Source organism: Anastrepha obliqua, chromosome 5, assembly GCF_027943255.1.
Source record: "Anastrepha obliqua isolate idAnaObli1 chromosome 5, idAnaObli1_1.0, whole genome shotgun sequence".
Classification (NCBI taxonomy): Eukaryota; Metazoa; Arthropoda; class Insecta; order Diptera; family Tephritidae; genus Anastrepha; species Anastrepha obliqua.
The window spans coordinates 102,481,796-102,493,410 of NC_072896.1; positions in this window are offsets into that span (position 1 = coordinate 102,481,796).

Consider the following 11,615-nt stretch of genomic DNA (forward strand, 5'->3'; position numbering starts at 1 on the left):
AATATAGGGTTATTCAATAGGTGCGCTTCTACTTTTTTCCGATAGGGAGGGCGAACGACGCAATATTTTTTATTTTTCGCTTGTCATTTGTAAACTTCATTAGTATACATTCCATCATGGAACGTTACACACTTGAGCAACGATTGCAAATCGTGCAAATTTTTTATGAAAATAATCGTTCTGTTGCTGCTACTTTAAGAGCATTACGGCCATTTTACGGTCCATTTAACAAGCCGTCCCGTTTTGAGGTTATGTGATGTCATTGGTCTACAGTAAAAAGCCGGCGACGATTTGTGAGCTCAGAGCCAATATTGAACGCGAAATTGCTGGAATTTCGGCCGATTTATGCAAAAGAGTGGTCGAAAAAGGGTTCAACGATTGGACTTCGTAAAACGTGCACGCGGTGGTCATGCAAAAGAAATCGAATTTCATACTTAAATGTATATGTTCAAACTCGATAATAAAAAAAAATTAGTTAAAAAAGTCGAACCGTTTGTGTTTTATTCAAAAAAGTTCAAAAGTTGAAGCGCTCTTACTGAAAAACCCTATACATCAACGAAAAATCTAATTGATCTTGCAATCTTTATTATTTTTGTGCAGAACCATTCATGACATTTATTTTTTTAAAGATAATCTCTTTCAAATTTTGGCCGCAACTGTGTCTTAATTCGGCCATCCGTAAACATCCATTTTGAATGACTCGCTGGAGGACTTCGGGCGTTACCTCGTGAATAACTTTAGTGATGTTGGCTTCCAATGCCTCAATCGAAACTGGTTTATCCACAAAGCATTTATATTTTGCACACCCCCGCAAATAAAAGTCCAAGGTGTGATATCACACGATCTTGGTGTTCAATCCACTGGTCCGAGAAGAGACATAAATTGCTCATCGAAACGACGACGCAGTGAAAACATTGTTTCACGGGCTGTGTGGCAAGTAGCGCTGACTTGGTGGAATCCAATGTTATGGACACCACGGGCTTCAATTTCCGGTATCCCAAAGTCGTTAATCATGGCGCTATAGCGTTCGCCATTCACTGTTACATTGACGTCAACCTCGTCTTTGAAGAAATACGAACCGATGATTCCTCCAGCCCATAGGCCGCACCAAATGGTTGCTTTCAATGGATGTAGTGGCTGTTCTTGAATGGCTTTGGTTTACTCTTTAGCTCAAATATGGCAAGTTTGCTTATTGTAATAGCCATTAAGCCAAAAATAGGCCTCATCGCTGTACATTATAAGTTGGCCTGAGCGCGCGATGACCACTTTTTACAGAGCGGCGATTTTTGTAATACAATTCTACGATTTGTAAACGTTGCTGAGGCGTAAGGCTTTCCACGATGAAATGTCAATGAATACTGAGAAAATTATGTATTTAGTTTGACAGTAGTCTTACGTGATCTGTCGAAAAGCCCTTATTGGAAAGCGCCTATACTAGATTCGTTGCATAAAAACTGGACAATTGTCGATTGACGTAAGTTTTTTTGGTTTATCAAAAAAGATCTGTTTTGTCGATGACTTTCCAAAACATCCTCACACAACCATTTTGACCAAACAATCTCTTTATTTTTGTCCATAAGCGTACCCTGTATTTTTCCAATTTTTAACGTAATAAGGAAAATCAGACTTATTTCTTTTAAAATTTCATACAGTGACTAAGTGTTGAACTTATACCAAAATTACTGGATTATGGTAATTATTTTTTATCTGGAAAAATTATGTTTGCAAGTTTGGATCAGCAATATTTGCCTACTTGCCCGGACAGACAAATGTTTTCCTCGTAAGCGTTAATAAATCGTAAACTAAATGTGTGCATGAAAAAACATCACACTTTATCCGGGAAGTCCATTTTTTTTATTTAGAAAGTAAATATCAATTTAACTCAAGAAATTTCGCTCGAACGAAGAGTTTATCGCTGAAACTGAGGCCTACTTTGAAGCAAAAGATAAATCGCTCTACAAAAGTGGTTAGAGCGGCGCTGGAATGAGTGCATTGTTCTTAATGGAAATTACGTTTGTAATGACGAAGACGAAACGTCACTCTGAAGTAATGCGAAAGCGGTTCCAGAGTTGGAGGCGGTTCGAAACTGCGACGGCAGTCTTGATGATGCATTAGGCATTTTAAACCTCCTCATCCACAAAAAAAAAAAAAAAAAAACAAATAACAAAAAAACGTTGATAAATAATGCTTATTTTTGAGAACAAAAACAGTGTCTTCTTTATTAGGCCCACGACTTTTCAGCGCATGTGTTAAGTAAGTGCCCATTCACATTTTTGTTTAATTTATTACGAAAAGAAATCTTAATGTTCTTTGATAAGAGGTTCGCGCACGCTCAATTGGGATTTTTGTGCAAATTTTATAAAAAATGTATAAAAAATAACTTGTCGTGTCTGACCAAGGGAGTGTCCGTTTAAGAGAGAGAGTGAGAGAGTAATTTGTTTCGAAATTTATACTGAAAACGTGGTAGAGGAAAAAATGTCCGCTCGAGGGAGATGTCCGTTAAATAGAGGTGTCCATTAGGAGGGGTTTCACTATACTTGATAAATGGACCGAAGGAGTTTTTATGCGCTATTTTTTTTTTTTGCTTATCAAATTTCTTTTAAGGACTCGCTACTCAATTGGAAGCCTTTGCTACTATTGCTCTTCTCTGAAGCCATACATATAACGAGTATATATAAATACATATTTACATATACCTATACATACTAATATATGTAGTGTTGATGTTTCAGCCTTATGTTTATCATATCGAATTTCGTAAACATTCGCTCTCTCATTTCATTTCATATATGCATGCATACATACATACATTTTTCGTAAGTTCAATTTTCTTGCTTTAATTGTTGCTGGCCAACCCAGAGGCGATTTTAAAAATGGTTCGTATGCAAGTAATAGACGGGGCAGTAAATACTCCATTCACTTGATCACTAAATTAACACTTTCATTTTCATTAGTGCACACACACACGCACTCGCGGGCACAGGTACACGCACAAGCACATACATAAATATGTATAATTTCATTCAGCTGTATGCAAAGCTCTGAGCGTGCGCGTTAGCATTTATGTATGTGTGTTGCACGTATGTATGAAGTCAAGTGTGTTGGGATGGATGCTGAAATATGCATTGAAATTTGTGTGCGTTTTTTTTTTTGTTTATAATCTACGGAACTCTTGAAGACGTTCTAAAATCAAGGTTAAGCTATTTTTGATTTTTATTTATACGCTCTATTCATTTCATTATAACTCAATTATTATTTTTTACTGTTTTGATCAAAATTAGTTTCTAATGGAACTAATTTAAAATGGGTGTTATCTTTAATCATCAAGTAAGTGCAGTATTTCATGCTTGAAGACCATGAAGCTGTTATAAATTAATAGGCACATGAAAAGTAGCCGAAAAGCATGGCAGATTAATGAGGTAAAAGACACGGAAGGATGATTAGAACAAATGTGAAAAGTAATTGCCAATAAATCAAAGTATATTAAATGCATTAAAAAATAGTAAACTTTCTCAAAAAAAGAGAATGTCGCATAAAACATAAGTGGTTAGGGGTACTCAGAGGCCCGAAAAAATGATGATTTTCAATTATTTTTTTTTCTGCTAGTGAATTGCTGTATTTTACAAAAATAAAAACTTGGCATTAATGCATTATGTATTGACGTTAGCAAAATATAAAAAAATAAAATAAAAATATTAATAATAATTGTAAAAGTTATCGCTGTTTTTGTGGAGCCCGTTTCTCCAGAAGTTCCTTGCGTGATCATCACAAGGCCTTGGAGATTTATGTGAAATCAATCAGACAAGAGAAATTAGATAATCTTGTGCCTGATCGTAGTTTTTTTTTTCAAAATTAACAATATGGCGGCTTCAGGAATATTTTTCAGATTTTCGAGAAAAAAACCCGACAATTAATTGTTGAAAACAAGTCGAAAGTTTTGAAAAAACAAAATCCTTCGATCAGGCACGAGTTTTTTATATTTTCCAAAAGCATTATAAATATTATTGAAATCTACCTGGCGGTTTTTCAGTTATAGAGATCTTCTTCTTCTTCTTAAGTGGCGCGATAACCGCTTAAGCAATTTCGGCCGATTTTAACAAAGTGGAGAAAGTTACTGATCGCCATTCACATGGGAGTGGTCAGAGCATTTCTTCTACATATGGTTCAAGCAGCTCACAACTGCCGGGATTAGCCCAAGTATCCTCTGGGTAGCTTCCGAACATCCGTTCGGGAGTTAGCCAACGTGAAAAGGCAAAGCATTCCATTGCCGCCACTTTAAAATCCCGCCCCAATGAAAAGATGTATGAAGCGTTGGATGGAAGCTTCCTATACTGATGACGACAGCTGCAAACGAACTAAGTTACAGTGATCACCAGTTCAAAAAAAAAGAGGTTTGAGAAAAACACATTTAAAGTTTTGCTATCGATTTATGTACAGTTATACGAATTATTTTATAACTTTCACTGTGCCATCTATTCCTGGGCCATACAATAGTCCTTCAGCCGTCATAGCAGCTTCCAAAATATCGATTTGCTGTTGACTACGCAGCATTCTACCTTCTCGAGTGTTATCGTTAGCCCGCTTATCTGCCATTTTCATAAGTGCAGCATCCAACTATTTGCTTTCGAACGCTCCGGAGCGCACGCGCGCCCTTTGTTAATTGTTGAATAACTCGAAAAGTATTTGTTGGATTCACACAATATTTTTAAGATGTTATACTATAAGAAAATGTACAAAAAATCAAATTTTTTGAAAATTCTGACTACCACTAACCCCTTAAAAAATATTGTTTTTACTACAAATAGCGTCGTGCAGGCCCGTTTGCTACCCAATCAAACTTATGAAATGGGCTTTACTAACCGGATACTAGCGGATAAGCGATGCACGATACTACGCACAATGTTAGCTATTTTTGAGTAAGACACTTGAAAGCACTTGGGCAAGTTCAGCGAAAGACGCGATTTCTGGCACCACAATTAAAGCCAATCGAAATCGGTTTGAAGGTTAATGGCTTTCTCTTGAGTCTTGATCGCTGAGAAGTGCTTAAGGTCAGAAGTAGAAATTTAGCAAATGAGAGACAGAAATATACTCGAAGGTTTACCGTTGCCTGCTGCTGGGCGACCGCTATTAGAAAAAAACTTTTTCTTAATTTTGGTGCCATTAATAAATAACACAAATAAGAGCGGTCCCAAGATATTTCCTTGCAGAACATCAGAGGTGGCAGCAAAGCGAGTAGATGAAATGCCATTAATTGTTATAACACAGCGGATATTGTACAAATAAGAGTTTATCCATTGCAGAAAAGCAGAATGCAAACAAGTAAGTGTTTTAATTAAGATTCTGCGCGAGACTTTGTCGAAGGCTTTCGAAAGTCATTGTAAATAAAGTTGCAAGTTGCTCTGTTTGTTGATTTTTTGTCAAATGAAAACTATACAAGGTGGCGCAAAATTAATCACCCTATCGAAAGTATACAAATAGACAAACGATGGAACGCGTAAAGATTAAAATAAAGATTTCCATCACTCATTCATTCCATCATGGATTTCCATCAAATATTTTTTTTATTTAGTGGAAAAGTTATTCAAAATAAAATTGGATGATTAATTTTGCGCCTACTAGTATAAATAAGAATATCAAGGATGGTGCTTGATTGATGTATAATTATTTTAATTCATCATTGCAAACTTAACTCGTTAATCGTTCATGAGAAGGTATGGCAAAATTTCTAATGGTAATGTCAGATGGCACCTGAGAACACTAGAAGGTCCAAGGCCAGAAATATAAATAATATTGAGGACACATTTTTTAATACTAAATGATTGCTTTTATTTTTTATAGAGTCAGTTACTTTTAAGAGGCATCGATGGGCCCGTTTTTGATATGAAACCAAACGTTCTCGATATACAATAACTATAATTTTATTTTTGTTTTCGACTAAATATTTTCTGCTGTTTTAAATTTTCAGTTATTTCAACTTTTCAATTAGTTCTACATCATTAAAATATCAGTTTGAAAAGATATGTGAAACAGACTCAAAGCGAAAATTGCAGTTGGTTCGACAAAGAAGTATCATCTGGATTTAAGAGGTAAAGGCGATGTACTTGCAACCTATCTGGCTCTCACCTAACTTTTGTATGTACAATTTCGAGGTGGACTCGCCCTTTTCTTTATGAATTCATTTCATAAAGCGGTTATTTAAGCATTCTAGTGAACAGTTTTTGGCAGATATGTGTTCACCTGCGCACTGATGATGATGAGTACTACAGCCATGTGATGTTTTGGAGCTCATACGAGGGTTGCATCTGCCTTTACAACACTACGTGTGATGAGCTACAATTCGATATATTTATAGAAATGTTTGGTATTTTTTAGCATTCATTTACATATAACGTTTTCAATTGCGAGCTTTATTTGTTCTTTTTCGGTAAGTTGATAAATTCATTAAATTATATTTATATAATTGGCGCTTACACTCTTTTTGGGTGTCAGGTCGAGCTGCTCCTCCTATATATGCCGTGCGTCTTGATGTTGTTCTACAAATAGTTGTTCTACAGTTTCAAGGCGGCTCCGAGCGGCAGATATTTTTTGTGATGGCAGAAATATTCTCGAAGGCTTGCCATTGACTGCCGCGAGGCGATCACTATTAGAAATGCTTTCTGTTATTTTGGTGTTTCATGCACAGAGAGTCGAACCTACACACTTCAGAATGGTAGTCACGCATCACCGATTCGGCTACGGCGGCCTTTCATGGAATTAATTCTTCAACATTTTCGTGCATTGATCGTACGATTGAGACGATAGTGCATTGATCAACTTACTAAGTCTTTCGGCGTTGAAGCACTAAACTTAGCAACTGTGAAACGCTGATAAAACGAGCTCAAATGTGTTTGTTTATCTTTACATGATGAAATTCGTGAAGACTATCTAAAAACGGTTGTTTTGCAAGAAAGTTGATAACGCAAGATCGTCATGTGAGACATCGCGAGGTAGAAACATCCTTGGACGTTAGTGAGACTAGCATACATATAATGTAGCAAGAATATTTGGTCGTCAAAAAGTTTTCTCTGGATACCGCATAATTTGGCAATTCTCAAAAAAAAAAGACTCGTGATTGATGTGAAAAAAATTTTGAGGAAATTCAGCCGCGGTTGATCATGACGCCGTAACAGCTGAGAAGTATTTGATCATCTATGCACATAGGCCGGAAACAAAGCACCAATGGACAGTATGAGTGTTCCAAGACGAGTTTAATACAACCAAAGTCGTTCGTAGAAGAAGCAACTTAAAGCAAAGGGTCGCCTGTTTTTTTTCAGAAAATCTAGTAATGTCAACGTTACCACTTAAAATACACCACTGTTACACTTAAAATATTCAATTCTGAGTGGTAAAAAACCATTTGTTTTCCAGAAGTTTTCGGACCATTAAGGAAGACCAACCGCCGAAGACGAATCATCCTTCACCAAGACAAAGCGAGCCCTCACGTATCGGCTCACAAATGAGAGTTTTTGTGCACTCAAAAGATCGAAATAATGCTTTATCCACCTTACAGCCCTGATTTGGCACCCAAAGACTTCTTTTTGTTGCTGAACATCACAAATAAAATGCGAGGTCCACGTTTTTCAACGCATGAACGAGCTTTAAAGATATTAACTTCTGAGTAGCGAAAGTGATTTATAAGTTGCTTCAACCGAATGCAGAAGTGTATTGACTTCCAAGGAGAATATTTTGATTAAAAAAATTAAGCCATTTTCATTATTATTTTACTGCGTTTTCATTATTGGGCGCAAAATATAAGAGGCAAGCCTCGTATGGTGAACTTGATTGAAAATCTCTTAAGATACAAAATAAAAACTGTAAATTTGGTAATGCGGGCTCCATATTAGCCACCCACATTAGAGAATCGATCATTCTTACAATTCTGGGTGAATTTGTTTACAGCAACTGTATACGTTGATAATACTGCTTCGTGTAGCAACACAACATCTTTGTGAGGCTGCAACATTACTTTAATTACTACAACTTGCTGCGGTTAAGGATGACAACATTATAACTAATAAAGTAAGCCTATTCAGATGTGTGTGAGATTCAACAGCACCCATACATACTCGTGTATACATATATACGTGTTCGTGTGAGTTGCCATGAGAAGTGGTTCATTAGACAAATCGTCTCAGCGGCTTGAGCAACAAACAGCAGATGCTTCCACAACAACAGGCAACATTCTACAACAAAATTATAACAATAATAACAAAGCACGGGAAAAACAGCAAATACATATGCACTTAAACCAAATTCGACTACGGGCATTCATATGTGGACGGTCGGTCGCTTCATACAAAACAGACAACAATAACTACGGAAACAAATGAGTTGTAAAAATAGCTGCCCAACACGCCAACTCCTCAGCCACATCTCATCTAAAAAGAGCGACCGCAGAGTCAGCAATGATTTGCCGTTTATTTATGAGTATCCATAAAACGGTACAATGATGCGCGCCGCAAAAATAAAACAACAAATACATACATACATGACACCACGAGAGAAGGTGCCAAGACAACAACAATAACAAAGATGATGATTAGAAAGAAAACAAAAAAAAATCGAAAGGAATGAAGTATCAGAAAATACAAATTTACCTTAAATGCAACAGTTCACTGACTGACTGACCAACTAACTGACCGATTGACTAATCAACTAATAGGCTACACTCACTACTACACATGCACGTATATGTACGAGTATGTATGTATATGCTTACAGCCATACAAATGACTCGACTCTGCACGCGCGTGTATCACGAAAATGTATCGCTCCTATTTGATGCTGAAGATGAATGGACAAGTGGGCTTTTGCGTCATCATGAAGGCTTGCCGCCATACCAATGTGCTGATTGCACGGGGCGAGAGCAGGGACAGTGGCATTCACAAGTAAATTATATCCAGTCGCGCCGGCAAAACTATCAAGTCAAACAACGCCTGACAATTAGAGCAACCGCAGGAGGTGTGAGCGGATGCAATGAAGTAATAAAAATTGAAGCAGCGCTAATCCGGCCACTGGTGGTTTTCTTAATGACCATTTCAACGGGCTTCAAAGGTGCAAAGTGCTATTAGAAATTCATCGAATGCACAGTAAGTTTGTGTTGGTACGTTTGCGCTTTGTTTTATCTGCCACTTGCAATCTACCTACACAGCATGAATATAACATCTTCAAAGTTGCATAGATGCCAACGCTTGTACAGGGTCCACTATTAGGGTCAGCTACAAGTTTATGTGTAGTTTGAATTTAGCGGCATTTTTTCATGTTAGTCGAATAAAGCACTTAGTTGTCCGAAAGCCGTTATGAGTGTACACTGAAACAGAGAGAATTCCATGCAACACATGCGTTGCAACACTGTTGAACTTTTCGTTGTGGAGATTTTTGAAATAAAAGATGCGCCTACAAAGGAAAGGCTCCAATAATACAAAGCCAATAGCTGAACTGAAAGGCGAGTTTCGGAAGGCCATTAAACTGCGCTGTGCCAAAATCTCATCGAAAATGTAATTATTTATGGCATACAGTCGGCCACCATAGAAGTTTGCGCTGTTAAATTTTTATTTTTTTGCTTTTTAAGAACATGGGGTTTATTTACTGAATCGCTTATAACTAAATTTAATCAAGTTTTAAAATATAAATTTAATTTATTGGCTTTTTTCACCGTTGCGTTTACTGCTGGATCAACGCTTGACAATAAAGTTGGGTTTGGTGTCTTTCTAATCACTGTGGCGTACGCTACCTGGGTCATATCGTCCGAATAGGTACAGACGCTCCGGTATTCCATGCCGTACCAGCTGGTGGCAGCAGAGGAAGTGGAAAGCCTCATCTGCGTTGAAAAGATCAGGTGGAGAAGGACTTGGCTTCACTTGGTGTGTCCAACTGGCGCCGGTTAGCACAAGAGAGAAACGACTGGCGCGCTTTGTTAAACTCGCCCAAAATCGCGTAAGCGGTTATAGCGCCATTTAAGAAGAAGGAGAACCCTGTGCCTAATGCATCGAGCGACGATTGAAAGTTTTTCTCGTGAATAAAAACAAACTCGATTTTGATACGAGGTCATATGTCTTGGCCGGAACAAGACATCACGTGTCTGATACGAGCTTTTCACTTTTGAAGTGGGATCACGTTTCCCATACATTGTTTCAAGGCAAAGGGTTAATGCGGTAGCTATCTGGTTAGGCAAACATTTGACTACCTTTAGAGAAGTCTACGAATACGAAACCCGTGAAATTTGAAAATTCACCTTATTTTTTTAACACGCCTGGTATATTTTTTTACTCCGATTGAAAAGCGACAATGGAATCTCTTGGCGGAAATGTCACTAATGATGGCAATGATGAAAGCTGACGGAATATTTCAGCATCCATTTGATATGGCTGGCAGGGCATAGTGACATACCAGGGAATTTTAAGGCAGACAAATTAGCGGAGAGGGCACGACCACTCGCCTCCCTATTTATATGAAAATTGTAGTCTGATATGCTCATTATAGACGTAATGCTACCAAAAGAATTTGACCCAAATGGGCCGTCAAGTGCTACTTAGTTAGTTAATGTCATATTAGTTGTTTTGATAAAATTCCGCTGTCTACTATGTCGACATGCTCACAGATTGAATATATTTCGGCTATTGCAGAAACTGCAAGAATGAGGAGGAGGAAAAGTCTGTCAGACATTTTCTTTGTCACAGCCCTGCCTGGCATGCCATTAGGCTAAGATACTTTGGCTGATCGTTCTTGAATGATACTGATGGTCATAGGAATATAAGTGTCAGCCAGATCAATGAGTTTTAAAATAAAATAATTTATCGAGGAGTAGCAGATAAACTCACAGTAGTAGTATCGATAGGGGTCAGCAAGGGTCTAAGGGAGTTGGTTTAGAGACCGACTGAAATTTGTTGAGATATTTTTCACTGCTGTTTTTTTTTCTTCAGGCGCCATAGGTGTTTGAAGGTCTTTGAATATGCTTGAGTTTTTAACGTGCCGTGGCGCAGATGAGATTGTTCTAAATATCTTGGGCGGTACTGGATTTAGAATATTTTTATTGGTAAAACAAGTACTGCCCTAACGCGTTGGATAATGAAATACCAAATGATGTAAGAAAGAAGTTCACAACAACGATCACACTTAAGCAGTCAAAAGCCGACCTCTAAATGTATTTCTGCTTTGAAAAAGCTGCTCATAAAAAAATTTCTACCATTCATGAAACAAAAATCCTCTCATTTAATGAAATAACATTAAGACGACTACCACAAATTGGCGTAGAAGCACGTCCAAGCCTAACCTAAGAAATGGTGTACACAGCAATTCAAGTTTCATAATAGCCAGTCTCAAAAAGAACACCCTATATTACAAGTGCACATACTAACACACAATCTAGCAACTTCTGTCAGGACACTCAATTCGCAAATGGCCAAATACTGCCGTACACAAATAAAAAGAAATAAAAATGCCAAATTTTAAAGTCAATAAGCATTTCGGCTGCTCCATAAAAAACATTCACCTTTCGCTTGTTATTTGGTTTGCATGCAGCACAGTAAGAGCGGCAATCATAGTCAACACAAACAATGAGTAGAATGTGAAAAAGC